The following is a 13,904-nucleotide window of genomic DNA, read 5'->3' on the forward strand; positions in this document are numbered from 1 at the left end:
GTCAAAGGAAACTCACTATCTTCTAAGGAAGTTCCATTCCACTTTTCTCCTTAACTTGACTTGATGGTTCTGTTCTGCCAAAGCAACAAAATACTAAATCTAATACCTCTTCCACTTGCCAGATCTTGATATATTTGAAAATAGCTGCCCCCACCTATTTCTTCTCCAAAGGAAATAGCTCTAACTCCTTAAATAGTACCTCAAATCATTTGATGTCTACTTTCATCACAAGCCAGACTGTTTTCTTCTGGATAGGCTCTAGATCATCCATGTCTCTGAAAATGTGGTTCTTAAAACCGAACACAATACCTAAGGTATGGTGTATTACACTCCTCTCTAAGGGTCCTTATACTTTTAATCCTAAGAATCTATAATCTTTATGCTTCTGATTGCCTGAATAATACCATCTCTTCATTACCACCTCAAGGCCAAGAAAGAAGCATTTGAAGAACTGTTTTAAAGAATAGTATATTTAACTGTATGATATCACTTATATGTGGAATCCAAAAAATACAACAGACTAGTGAATATAACAAAAAAGCAGACTCACAGATATAGAGAACAAACTAGTGGTTACCAGTGTGGAGAGGGAAGGGGGGAGGGGCAAGATGGGGTAGTGGATTAAGTAGTACAAACTATTACATATGAAATAAGTTACGGGACTTCCCTGGTGGCACAGTGGTTAAGAATCCGCCTGCCAGTGCAGGAAATCCGGGTTCAAGCCCTGGTCCGGGAAGATCCCACATGCTGCAGAGCAACTAAGCCTGTGCGCCACAACCGCTGAGCCTGTGCTCTAGAGCCCGTGAGCCACAACTATTGAGCCCATGTGCCACAACTACTGAAGCCAATGCACCTAGAGCCGGTGCTCCGCAACAGGAGAAGCCCCCGCAATGAGAAGCCCGCACACGCAACGAAGACCTAATGCAGCCATAAATAAATAAATAAATAGATAGATAAAAATAAGCTACAAGGATATATTGTACAACACAGGGAATACAGCCAATATCTTATAGTAACTATAAATGGACTATAAGCTTTAAAAATTGTGGGAAAAAAATGTTTAACAACATAGCAAAAAAAAAAAAAAAAAGGAAATTCCCTGGCAGTCCAGTGGTTAGGACTCGGTGCTTTCACTGCTGTGGCCCGGGGGTTCGGGGGTTCAATCCCTGGCCAGGAACTAAGAGCCCTCAAGCCAAAAACAAACAAACAAAACAAAACAAAAAAACAAAGAAATAAAATTAAAATGAAAAAATCACCTGCAGCACTTATCACAGTGCTATGCACAAAGAAGATAACAGAAGTACCTGTAGTATTAAGTTGAACATAGTAAAAAGAATGCTAGAGATTAAACTTCAAGTCCTGACTCAGCTACAAATGTGGCATGTGACCTCAAAGAAGACAATTATTCTGGGCCTCAAAGTGGTTTCATGAGTCCATGAATTTCATGTTTCACAGCCAATTTACTATATATATGATAAAAACGAAACTTAGAGACAATGCAATTTCCATTGAAAACACCAATACACCACCAATTCCATATCCACCAAGACTATACTTTGTCATGGACCACTAGGCAATATCTCACTAGCATTTTAAAGGGTACTTTCCCATTCACATATCTCTTAATTCTCACAACAACCTTGTGAGATAGACTAGTTGAAAGGCACCCCTATTCCTGACTGATGAACTGGCTTGTTTGCCCCTGAGGCATTTCAGCAAGCCTCAGCTACAATATGCATATAAAATTGTTCAGAATACCCTTCAAACATTTCTTTTGTCTCCGTTATTAATGTTACCCCGATTTTAGTTTGCTAAAGAACAGCCGTCTGGGTAGCCTGCTGACATTCACTTTAAATTATACCCAACCCAAAGAATCACGCTAAAATGGACAGTGATTGAGTACTAGGCAACCAGCTATTGCAGAGAAACTCATTCTTAGTGATCCAATCTTACCCTTGATTATTAGGTATATTAGTATGCAATACTTTTTCTGTCACCGTTTAAAAAAAAGACAGATGTGATTTTTTCCTATTTAACCTATTAAATTAGTGATTTTTAATGTATAATTTTTTTAATGATAAAATTTTCTTAATGATAATTCTCAGTGCTACCAAGGGTATGATGAAATGGGCATTGCTAAGAATGTACAATTTTCCAGAAAGCAATTTTGCAAAATGTATCAAAAGCCTTAAATTTACACACTGCCTGACTCAGTAATTAAATATATATTTAAGAATCTAGGGGCTTCCCTGGTGGCGCAGTGGTTGAGAGTCTGCCTGCCGATGCAGGGGACATGGGTTTGTGCCCTGGTCCGGGAAGATCCCGCATGCCGCGGAGCGGCTGGGCCCGTGAGCCATGGCTGCTGAGCCTGCGCGTCCGGAGCCTGTACTCCACAACGGGAGAGGCCACAACAGTGAGAGGGCCGCGTACCGCAAAAAAAAAAAAAAAAATCTAGGGCTTCCCTGGTGGCGCAGTGGTTAAGAATCTGCCTGCCAATGCAGGGGACATGGGCTCGAGCCTTAGTCCGGGAAGATCCCACATGCCGCAGAGCAACTAAGCCCATGCGCCACAACTACTGAGCCTGCGCTCTAAAGCCCGCGAGCTACAACTACTGAAGCCCGTGAGCCACAACTACTGAAGCCCACGTGCCTAGAGCCTGTGCTCCACAAGAGAAGCCACTGCAATGAGAAGCCCACACACCACAAGGAAGAGTAGCCCCCGCTCATCACAACTAGAGAAAGCCCGCACGCAACAACAAAGACCCAAAGCAGCCAAAAATAATAAATAAAATAAATGAATTTGATAAAAAAAAAAATCTATCATAATTTTTTTTTTTTGACCATACTGTGCAGCTTACAGGATCTGAGTTCCCCGACCAGATATTGAACCAGGGCCCTCCGCAGTGACAGCGTGGAGTCTTAACCACTGGACCACCAGGGAATTCCCCCAAGGATGCTTTTTTTAAAAGAATTTCTTGGGAGTTCCCTGGCGATCCAGTGGTTAAGACTCTGAGATTCCACTAAAGGGGGTTTGGGTTCAATCCCTGGTCAGGGAACTAAGATTCCACGTGCCAGGCAGCATGGCCAAAAAAAAAAAATTTCTTCATGTCTGGTAATGAAAGGTAGACAAAACAATAACAAAAGAACAGGGGACTTCCCTGGTGGTCCAATGGCTAAGACTCCAATATCGGAGGCCCAGGCTCGATCCCTGGTCAGGGAACTAGATCCCACATGCATGCCGCAACTAAGAGTTTGCATGACACAACTAAGGAGCCCATGGACCACAACTGAGAAGCCCACCTGCCACAACTAAGGAGCACACCTGCCACAACTAAGGAGCCCACATGCCACAACTAAGGAGCCTGCCTGCCACAACTAAGACCCGGTGCAACCAAATAAGTAAATAATTTTTAATTAAAAAAAATAGAGTAATAAAGTCAGAAGTAAGGAGAAAATAAAGCATGAAGTTTTATTTCTAATTACCTACTACTAGGATCTGATCTTGGCATTCTCTAGGTGAATATTTTCTTAATCTATTCAAGGAAAAATAAAGAAAGAACAAATCAAAGTTATAGACATAGAAAGGATAACAAAGGCAAAGGATAACAGAATCAGGATTCCCCTTTGGAACAATGGACAGAAATCAGGAGTTACAGAAGGAATACAGGAGTGTAAAAAAGTCCAACACATAGATTCAAAAAACCAACCAGGGGCTTCCCTGGTGGCACAGTGGTTAAGAATCCACCTGCCAGTGCAGGGAACACGGGTTTGAGCCCTGGGCCAGAAGATCCCACATGCCACGGAGCAACTAAGCCCATGCGCCACAACTACTGAGCCTGCGCTCTAGAGCCCGCAAGCCACAACTACTGAGCCCGCGTGCCACAACTACTGAAGCCCACACGCCTAGAGCCCGTGCTCGGCAACAAGAGAAGCCACTGCAACGAGAAGTCTGCACACCGCAACGAGTAGCCCCCCCTCACCACAACTAGAGAAAGCCCACGTGCAGCAACGAAGACCCAACACAGCCAAAAATAAATTAATTAATTAATTTAAAAAAACCAAACAAACAACCAACTGAGGACAAAGACTTGGGTTAATAGCAGTTCTAGAGAAAAAAAGACCTACAGGTGACCTTACTACCAGACAAGTAAAAACTAACACTGGAAAGTGGATATTGAAAGAAAAAAGAACCTAATTTATTCTAAAGCAACATTGATGGAAACTAAGCTCCCCAAGGGCAGGGATCATTTTAAATTCCTTAATCATTTTACTTTCAGGGCCTAATACAGTAGTATCTGGATCAGAACATACGTGACAAACTGACAAACTGTAGCATGTCCAGAGGATGATGCCCACACAGTAAAAAGTTTAGAAAGCACATTTCAGAAGAGGTGGCTAGAAGGAAAAAACTGTTTAGTCTGGAAAATAAAAAATTTAAGTGGGACAAAATAACTGTAACTAAATAGCTGTAAAGTGGAGATTGGAGCTACAAGGAATAATTGTAGACAGCAAAATTAGAACCAGTGAATAAAAACTGCAGGGAGGCAGCTCTGAGATAATTATCAAGGAAGTCTTTCTAAAATGACAAATTTGCAAACCTGGAATTGATAGCCACCAGCTGTGAAGTCCCTGTCTAGGGGAATACTTCCTAAAAGAGAGGAGTGGATGAATCACTTATACTGTGTGAAAAACTGCACTAGATTATCTCTAAGATCTCTACCAAGTCTATGATTCTACAAGTAGGAAGAAGTCCAGTAAAGTAATTATTTTTGCTCTCAACACTGCCAAAGTTTTAAAAAAAACCTAAAACCCAGGAATTTCTTTAATTAAAAGGAACAATCCCACCAAGAAGGGATAAAGGTTGACCTGTTGGTCAAGATACTTGATATGAAGAGACTGCTTTGCTTGAGATTAAGCTTTTCATTGGGAGTGAGAATAGGTCACCAATTCCAGCTACAGTCACTCACTTCCTGTTTGGCCAGGGGCAAATGACTTCACCTCTCCACTGGAACTGAAAAATAGTAATTTAAAATACCAATATTACAGGAATATAATTTAAATTAGTTAACTGCAAAATACTTTAGAATTTACCTTATGTGACAATTAAAACTGCATTTTCCACCTGAAACTAACATAATATTGTAAATCAGTTACACTCCACTATAAAATAAAATTTAAATTAAAAAAAAAGAAATACTAAAAAAGAACCTTGCAGTTTCCTACTTTACACATACACTACGGTTGAACTATTAAGTAAATCTATTATAAATAATAAGAACCAAGTTTCTCACTGACAGAGAAAGAAATTACAAATAAGCAAGGAGGTGAATGCTAGAATGAACTCTGTGGTGCTGGATTAGAGTCAGAAGAGACCAGTATGAATCCATGATTATATTTATATACAGATAGATACAGAAACAGATCTGTGTAGGGAATTCCCTGGTGGTCCAGTGGTTAGGACTCTCTGCCCTTTCACTGTTGAGGGCGCAGGTTCAATCCCTGGTCGGGGGAACTAAGATCCTGCAAGCTGCGACGCGTGTCCAAAACAAAACAAAACAGGTATGTGTATACCTGGGTCAGTATACATACATATATTTCCCAGCTCTGTTCCCTAAGAGTGCCAAGAAGCAGTGATATCCCAGTAGCAATGAGTACACCCAGTTCATTTAGAAACCAGACCTTGGTTCCTAAATATTTTTCTGCAATAAAAGAAACCAGAGCTCCTTCAAGAAATGGTTGGTTCTAGGGCCAGGGCTGGGGAAATAAAGATGAGACTGGGGCTTCCCTGGTGGCGCAGTGGTTGAGAGTCCGCCTGCTGATGCAGGGGACGCGGGTTCGTGCCCTGGCCCGGGAAGATCCCACATGCCGCAGAGCGGCTGGGCCCGTGAGCCATGGCTGCTGAGCCTGTGCGTCCGGAGCCTGTGCTCCACAACGGGAGAGGCCACAACAGTGAGAGGCCCGCATACAGCAAAAAAAAAAAAAAAAAAAAGATGAGACTAGAGCATCTTGCAGCACCAGAAAGTAAAAATGTGATCCAAAAAAAAAGCGGGGGGGGGGGGCTCATGTCAAAAGAACATAGGTGGCAAATGGCCAAAGCTATAAGAATTTATGCAACAAAATATAGTACTGGATTACAATCCAAAGGGAGAAAAATGTTCATGAATCCATACTGATATAAATGATTAAATAAATAAATGGGGGAAAGGCACAAATCTTCCTTACAGAAGAATTCCAAATAATAAATGTAGGAGGAATGAGGGAAACAAAATCACCACTAGAATAACACAATAATAATTGCTGCTGCAGGCAAGTTTCACTGCCGAATGCTAAAATTAATGGATGAAACTTTAAGAAAGAAAATCAGATCTTTGCTTAGCCTCACAGAGATATTTACTAATTACTGTGGGTGGTTTTAACTTATGCTCACAAATTCTTTGATACTCACCCCTTCAGGAGGTGGAGCTTAAATTCCCTTGCCCTGGAGTGTGGCTTTACTCAGTGACTCATTTCTAGCTTTTAACAAATGAAGTAAGGAAACGGAAAAAGAGTCACTTTATTGAAAGCTGGCAGCCACACGACCTTCAATCAAGCTACCAAAGTTAACGTCAGTAATAAGTCGTGTTTATATCAGATATCCTCTGATACGAAATATGATGGGACAAGAAGGGCATACTATCTCTCTGGTAATCTTCCCTAAAATGCCTAACCTCACTCAGGCTAATCAAGAGAAAACAGAAAATGCAAATTCAGGAACACTCTACGAATGACCACTATTCTTCAAAAGTGTCAAGCATCAAAGCAAGGAGAAACCAAGAAACTGTCACTGGTTGGGAGAAACTAAGGAACCATGACATCTTAAGTGCAATGTGGTATCCTGGATTGAATCCTGTAACACAAAAAGAGTATCAGTGTGGAAAAACTGGGGAAATCAGAGGAAAGTCTGTAAGTTAGTTGATAACGTTAAACTAATGTTGCTTTCTTAGGGCTTCTCTGGTGGCGCAGTGGTTAAGAATCTGCCTGCCAACGCAGAGGACACGGGTTCGAGCCCTGGTCCGGGAAGATCCCACATGCCGCGGAGCAACTAGGCCCATGCGCCACAACTACTGAGCCTGCGCTCTGGAGCCCACAAGCCACAACTACTGAGTCCATGTGCCACAACTACTGAAGGCCGCGCGCCTAGAGCCCGTGCTCCGCAACAGGAGAGGCCACCGCGATGAGAAGCCCGCGCACCGCAACAAAGAGTAGCCCCTGCTCACCGCAACTAGAGAAAGCCTGCGCGCAGCAACAAAGACACCCAACGCAACCAAAAATAAATAAATACATTTAAAAAAAAAAAAGGGCTTCCCTGGTGGCGCAGTGGTTGAGAGTTCGCCTGCCGATGCAGGGAACACGGGTTTGTTCCCCGGTCTGGGAAGATCCCACATGCCGCGGAGCGGCTGGGCCCGTGAGCCATGGCCACTGAGCCTGCGCGTCCGGAGCCTGTGCTCCGCAACGGGAGAGGCCACAACAGTGAGAGGCCCGCGCACAGCAAAAAAAAAAAAAAAAAACAACTAATGTTGATTTCTTAATTTTGATAAATGTATGATGATTATATAAGATGTTAACATTAAGGGAAGCTGAATGAAGAGTATACAGAAATTGTGTACTATCTTTACAACTCTTCTGTAATCTAAAATTATCTCAAAATAAAAGGTTTTTTTAAATTGCATTTTACCTTGTAAAATTGGGGAGAGTGAGGAAAGGTTATAAATACATTTCAAACGATTCTTAAATGCAAACTAACAAAATGGATTTTACGGGGCTTCCCTGGTGGCGCAGTGGTTAAGAATCCACCTGCCGGGCTTCCCTGATGGCACAGTGGTTAAGAATCCGCCTGCCAATGCAGGGGACACGGGTTCGAGCCCTGGTCCGGGAAGATCCCACATGCCGCGGAGCAACTGAGCCCGTGCACCACAACTGCTGAGCCTGCGCTCTAGAGCCTGCAAGTCACGGTTACTGAGCCTGCGAGCCTAGAGCCAGTGTTCCGCAACAAGAGAGGCCACCGCAATGAGAGGCCCGCGCACCGCAGGAAAGGGTGGCCCCCGCTCGCTGCAACTAGAGAAAGCCTGCGCACAGCAACCAAGACCCAACACAGCCAAAAATAAAAAATAAATTTAAAAAAAAAAAAAAAGAATCCGCCTGCCAATGCAGGAGACATGGGTTCGAGCCCCGGTCTGGGAAGATCCCACATGCCACAGAGCAACTAAGTCCGTGCACCACAACTACTGAGCCTATGCTCTAGAGCCCACGAGCCACAACTACTGAAGCCCACATGCCACAACTACTGAAGGCTGCATGCCTAGAGCCTATGCTCTGCAACAAGAGAAGCCACCGCAATGAGAGGCTGACGCACCGCAACGAAGAGTAGCCTCCGCCCTCTGCAACTAGAGAAAGCCCACGCACAGCACCAGATGCGGCCAAAAATTATTTATTTATTTATTTTTAATGGGTTTTACGATGAGAAGATTAACTTTTCAACCTGTAAGGAATCACAAAAGTACATTCGGTTGACTTTCAAGCTTAAAATTTTAATGACATACAAAGTAATTCCCCTAAGGTCTGCGTTGAGAAATTAGCCTACAATGCTCTAAGAAGACAGTGTGTACAAACCCCTCATATATATGTTTGCTCTATCCCCTTTCTTGACCCTAACTATCCTCAGCATACTCACTCCTAGCAATAAGGCCACAGTAACCTGGTTCTAAGAGTGCCATTTAGAAGGACAAAGTGAAATCAGTTGATATCTACTCGGTTTCCTTTTCACACTGAGCAAGTCAAATGAACTACACCAAGATGACTTCAAAATGTTCCTCTCAGATTTTCTCGCTTTTTAAAGAAAAATAAAACCTACATATCAACGACTGATGCTTAATATTTAAAAAGGAGGAGGAGAAGGAGGAGGAGGAAAATAGCGATGTCAAAAATTTGAAGTATCAACAGCAAAAGTTTATGCAGCCAAAGGATGGACCACCAAATTCAGAAACAAGATTAGGAGAAAGAACAAGACCCTAAGATCAATAGGAACCATATCTCTAAAACTAAGCAACCTATCTTGATGTAGGTAGGAGGTTCAAACCACACAAGGGAACACTCATTCCCACCCCCACCCTACAACCAAAATTAAAACTGCAAGCAAGTATCTTTCCTTGTTCTCAAGCCATTTTGAAAAAGTATGACAAACTTGTCCTACTCTCCCCTGAAAGCCAATTAATTAATAAAAGTTTTCATACCCTCTAAAAAATAAAGCTTAGGCATAAGACAGGTGTTTCCTTCACTGTCAGCAAACAATGGAAAATGACTTTTTTAATATGTAATATAAACTTATTTATAAATTTGGGAATTTTAACTCAAGTAAGTATATGCTGGTATGACAAATATATGAAGAGTTGACTTAAAAAACTGAGACAGTGGGGAAATGTGTGAGAATCTCCCCAGCACTGTCCAACATAAATATTCCATAAGTTACAGAAAAAAACCCAAAGAAACTTTTTGGCCAACCCAATAGGAGTTTGCATAGTGGAGAAAGAAGGCAGACCCACTAGGCTTCTGTGACTTGATTAAAACATCCCCTAAGAACATACAGTGCCCTTAGTTTCAATTCTATAATCAACTGCATCCTTATTACTGATTTGGCTGCCCAGAAACAAAGGAGGTACCCTGGCCTGTGGATAATTAATTCCCATGTGCATATGGCACTTAAAACTTTGGACATAAATAATTTTTTTAATTTTTAAATATTTATTTATTTTGGCTGCACTGGGTCTTCACTGCGGCACGCAGGATCTTCATTGCGGCATGTGGACTCTTAGTTGTGGCATGCATGCATGCAGAATCTAGTTCCCCAACCAGGGATTGAACCTGGCCCCCTGCATTGGGAGCACAGTCTTACCCATGGACCACCAGGGAAGTCCCTGACGTAAATAAACTTATATTTGGCTTATCAGTCTCCAGTGAGATTACTCTGCATGAATAAATTCTTAAGTGCTTGAATCACCCATGTGAACCAAAAATGTCCAGTTTCTGAAATGTCCAGTTTCTGAACTACTGTGGGAGTCAGAGGGACATTGGTGTGGATACCACTTTATCTGTGTGACCTTGATTCCTGTCAGTCTCAATTTCCTCATCTGTAAATAAACACCAACAACTAGTGCCTGGAAGATGGCAAGTGCTCAAAAAGTGATAGCTTTATTATATTTAAGGCAAATTTGAAAGGAAGTGTATAATTAAGGTAAAAACATTTCATTTAAAAAGCAGCAGTATGGGACTTCCCTGGTGGCCCAGTGGTTAAGAATCCGCCTGCCAATGCCAGGGACACGGGTTCGAGCCCTGGTCTGGGAAGATCTCACATGCTGGGGAGCAACTAAGCCCGTGCACCACAACCACTGAGCCTGCGCTCTAGAGCCCGCGAGCCACAACTACTGAAGCCCGCACACCTAGAGCCCGTGCTCCACAACAAGAGAAGCCACTGCAACGAGAAGCCTGCGCACCGCCACGAAGAGTGGTTCCCGCTCGTTGCAACTAGAGAAAGCCCGTACGCAGCAACAAAGACCCAACACAGCCAAAAATAAATAAATAAATTCTTAAAAAAAAAAAAACAGCGGTATGGACCATCAAACCACATCAATTTAAAAGACATCCCTTGACAAGAGATGTCCCATGCAAGAGAGTTGAGAAGCGCAGTTAAAATGCTACAAGTAAAGTACCCCCTGTACTGTACAGATGGAGTCTCTTGCTTAGCAACTCTAGTGTTGTCTACCAAACACCCAGCCCATAATAGTTAGACCATGACAACTGTTCACTCTAAATCCATGTGCTCAGCTTGGATTCAGAACTGATTTATAAAAATAGCTGCTGCTGCCGCTCTTTGAATCTCTTTGAGCTGATGACTGGACAGTGTTACCCTATAGGCCTAGAGCAGCTGTATTCCCTCACCACACCCATTTCTCTGTCTGCCCAGTCGAGCTGACGGCACCCCCACCCCACCCCCATCTCTGCAGCATACTATTCTCCCTCTTCCCGGGCTGAGTGAGCAAATTACAAGCACAAATATCCCCTGATGCAATGCCACAACCATCCCTGGGAAAGAGCAGAGGCAGTTGCCAAAAGCGCAGCAGCAGGAAAATGGGCGGGAGACACACACACACGCAGAGCAAGAAACACTGCAATCCTAGGGAGCCAGGGAGAGGGAATCGAGAGGCCCTGGGGAGCAATACTGTAACTGGACCGAGGAGGGTGAGGAGAAAAGGGGGTTCCCAGGAGAAAGCTGGGTAACACTAACCATCCCGAGAAGCACGTTTCACTCTGGGTCTGGGTCCTTAAACACAGACCTAAGCGTAATCACTGTCTCCTCCCCAAAGCAGCAAATGCATTTAATTTACCCATTCCTGGATGGAAGGAAAACCCTAACATCCCCCGCCACCCCCACCCCCCCACAGGGTAATTTCACCGAAGAGCTCAAGCAACATACCAGCGGAGAACCTGGTCCATGTCCTAAATCACAATCTCTGTTCTGGGTAACATTTCCAACTGCCCCCGAGGTGCCTGTCCTATCCTCGCATCCCCACCCTTTACAGCAAGCGACCCCTGCGCACTCCCACAGACAGAAACATGCTTAGTCTCCAAACAGTGCTAGGGCCACGCACGCAGGAAGAGCCCTGCCTGGGGCCCCGTTCTCCCGACCACCCTCCAGCCCCTCCCGTAACCCCTGACCCTGCACACTCTCTAAGGCTCGCCTCAGTCCCACCTCAACTGACCCCCCAAAGCCTCACGGGACAACCTTTGAGTTCTACGTCCTCGAGCCCCACCGGGGCCTGACCCTGCACCCTCTCTAAGGCTCGCCTCAGCCCTACTTCAACTGACCCCACCAAACCTCACGGGACAACCTTTGAGTTCTCCTATGTCCCCGAGCCCCACCCAGGGCCCCAGGCTGCAGCCGACCCTCGCTCCCCAGGCTCAGCCCCATCCCTCGCCCAAGGCGTGCCTCTCGGCCCCACCGCTCCAGACCCCAGCAGCTGGACCCCTCAGCCCGCCCCGCCCGGCAAGTCTCCGGATCACGCCTCGAAGACTTGGAATATCACGCCCGCAGGCCCCCCGCCCGGCCGCCCCCGCGTCCCGAAGCCGGCGGCCACCGCCCTTCCCCGCTTCGGGAGGGCCTGGTGGGGTCCCGGGCGGCCGCGGGGCGAGGCTCGGGCAGTCCCGGGGGCAGTGGGGAGGCCACCCCTCTGACGGGGCCCCGCCTGCCGCTGCACCTACCCGCCGCCGCCGCTGCGCCGGAGCCTGAGCCGGAGCCGGAGGGAGCCGGGAGATGGCCGAGAGCAGCCGGGAGGAGCCGGGAGCCAGCGAGCGAGCCCGAGGGGCGGGACGCAGGGAGAGGCCGCTTCCTCGTCGCCCTCTTGAGGGCCGGCGCGAGGGAGGGACGCCGCCACCGCCTATTCCGCGGGCGCCGCGTCTCCTGCCAATAAGCGCGGTGAGGGGGCGGGCGGACGACAGCGGCGGACCAATAGGCGCCGGCCCCGCCGCCTCGACCCCGCCGGGGTAGCGGCCAAGCGGAGGGCCGTTGGGGGCGAGGTACGCATGGGGGCTTCAGACGCCCGCCTCCCGCCCGCCTGCTGCCGCCCGAGCGGCGGGAGGACAGACCGGCCTACTCCGCTGCTCTGTGCATTGATCGTCGCTTCCTTTTAGAACTTGGTGCCTGGAGCGGGGAGGATGTGAGCGGCGGGGCACACGCGGCCGGGCCTGTGGCTCTATGACGTAACCTGGGAGGGGCGCGGGGCGGGGCCTGGGGCGCTGGCCAGCTGGGCGCTGGAAAGAACCCTAGCGGGATGAGGACGCAGCTGGGGGGCCTCTCCTGGGCTGCTCTGCCACCAGCCACAAGTGAAGTGGCTGTTCCAAGTTGAGATACTTTATAAGTGTAGAATACACACCGAATTTCCGAGACTTAAAAATATATATAAAATAGCTCATTCATAATCATTGATTACAATTTGGGTCATTACAAAATTGATTGCAGGTTTGAATACCTTTGGTTAAATAAAATATATTTTAAAACAATTTCATGTTTCTTTTTTACTACTTTTTAAATGTAACTACTGGAGGGACTTCCCTGGTGGCGCAGTGGTTAAGAATCCGCCTGTCAATGCAGGGGACACGGGTTCAATCCCTGCAGAGCAACTAAGCCCGCGAGCCACCACGACTGAGCCCACGTGCCACAACTACTGAAGCCCGCGGGCCTAGAGCCCGTGCCCTGCAAGAAGAGAAGCCACCAAAATGAGAAGCCCGCGCACCGCAACGAAGAGTAGCCCCTGCTTGCTGCAACTAGAGAAAGCCCGCGCGCAGCAACAAAGACCCAATACAGCCAAATAAAGAAATTAAAAAAATAAAATGTAACTACCAGCAAAAGTAGAATTACTGTTTGGTTCACATTGCATTTCTGCTGGGTAACACTGGTCCGGAAGTTAAAAGTGATAGCTGACACTGTATTGAATGCTCACTATATTCCGCGCATTCTCTAAGTATGTGATACCTAATAACTCATTTAAATGATCACAACAATCCTATATAGTTGGTATTCATGTTCTTATTATCATTTTACAGATGAGAAAACAAACAGAACTTTAGTGACTTACCTAACTGGTGGTTGCTAGAGAGGAGGAGGGTGAGGAGTTGGGCAAAATAGGTGAAGGGGGTTAAGAGGTACAAACTTCTAATTATAAGTAAGTCACAGAGATGTAATATACAGCATGAGGAATATAGTTGATAATACTAAATACTGTAATAATTTTGTATGGTGAAAGATGGTTACTAGACATTGTGGTGATCATTTTGTAATGTATTTAAATGTTGAATCACTGGGAATTCTCTGGTGGT

General features: G+C 45.6%; 1 protein-coding gene across 2 annotated transcripts in view; it reads right to left on the bottom strand.

The window, feature by feature from the left end:
• Positions 1–12,725, bottom strand: part of MAP4 (microtubule associated protein 4) — a 169,696-nt gene extending 156,971 nt beyond the window's left edge. For both annotated transcript variants that reach the window (XM_033864843.2, XM_073811106.1), the window contains exon 1: positions 12,291–12,725. The gene's annotated coding sequence lies outside the window, so the exon portion shown is untranslated. The remainder of the gene's footprint in view (positions 1–12,290) is intronic.
• Between the last annotated feature and the right edge of the window lie 1,179 nt (positions 12,726–13,904).

The sequence above is a fragment of the Tursiops truncatus genome, chromosome 10 (assembly GCF_011762595.2).
Source record: "Tursiops truncatus isolate mTurTru1 chromosome 10, mTurTru1.mat.Y, whole genome shotgun sequence".
In the NCBI taxonomy this organism is placed as follows: Eukaryota; Metazoa; Chordata; class Mammalia; order Artiodactyla; family Delphinidae; genus Tursiops; species Tursiops truncatus.